Below are 1,142 nucleotides of genomic sequence, written 5' to 3'. Positions count from 1 at the left end.
CAAGGACCCTGGGGCATGATTCCCTATGAAGCAGCGTTCATAGCTAAGGATCAACAGCTGGAAAAAAAAAACACAAAACAAAAAACAAAACAAAACCAGCAGCTAACTTTCCAAAGCCTTCTCACAGGCACAGCGGGCTGATGTGGGCATGTCCACCCTAGCGAGCCCTCCCATGCTCACTTTCCCCAATCTCCCACGTCTAAACAGAACACAGGATGATCAGACCCACTCTCTTGACTACTTGTACTCTAGGCTGCCTGAGATTGGTGCACAGGCTGCCAGCTGCAACCCAAACAAAAGACAGAGATGGCTCAGAAGCACAGAAGCTTTCTGTTAGCCCCTCCCTGCAAATAAAAGAACTGGAGAGGACTGTACTGTCATTAATCGAACACCAGAGGGAGACAAAGGTACAAGAAGGTCTGGATCAGGAAATAAGAATTATATATAACAAGTTCTCAAATTCACAGAGATATCCCTGCCTCTGTCTGGAGTGCTGGTATTAAAAAATGCACTAGGACAGCAAGCTTGTAAAATAAGTTTTATGGTTCACATTCTCTCATTTTCTTTTTTAAGAAATAGAATTTTAGTCCTTATTTTATGTGTATGCTATTTTCTTTCATGCATTTCTTTGTATCCCATTCATGCATGTTAGCCAGGTAAGCCAGAAGATGGTGTTAGAACCCTTGGAACTGGAGTTAAGAGATAGTAGTGAGCTTGATGTTGTTTGTATTCTGATGTTAAATGATGAGCAGTCTTTCATGTACTCAGGTGATGTCATGTGAATCTTCTCCCCATTTTAACTGGTCAATAAAGTAAAGATAGAGCATGAGATTGGGCAGTGGAGTGGAAAGATGGGACGGAAAGTTTGAGAGTGTAGGGAAGACAGAGAGAGGGAGAAGAATGAGAGGACAGAGGAAGAGGAGAAACTATGATGGATCAGATGGAGAAGTCTTAAGTAGCAAAGGGTCTCATAGCTGGGGAATAAGTTAGTAGTACTAGATCTGAACAATCAGGAGGGCATATAGCTTATAATTATATAATATATATAATTATATATATATATAAAATATATATAATATATAATATAATATATATAATTATATTGGGCAGTAAAACTATACAAATATATATATATATATATA

This window comes from Mastomys coucha, unplaced genomic scaffold (genome assembly GCF_008632895.1).
Source record: "Mastomys coucha isolate ucsf_1 unplaced genomic scaffold, UCSF_Mcou_1 pScaffold21, whole genome shotgun sequence".
In the NCBI taxonomy this organism is placed as follows: domain Eukaryota; kingdom Metazoa; phylum Chordata; class Mammalia; order Rodentia; family Muridae; genus Mastomys; species Mastomys coucha.
Note: the sequence above shows the minus strand (reverse complement) of the source record.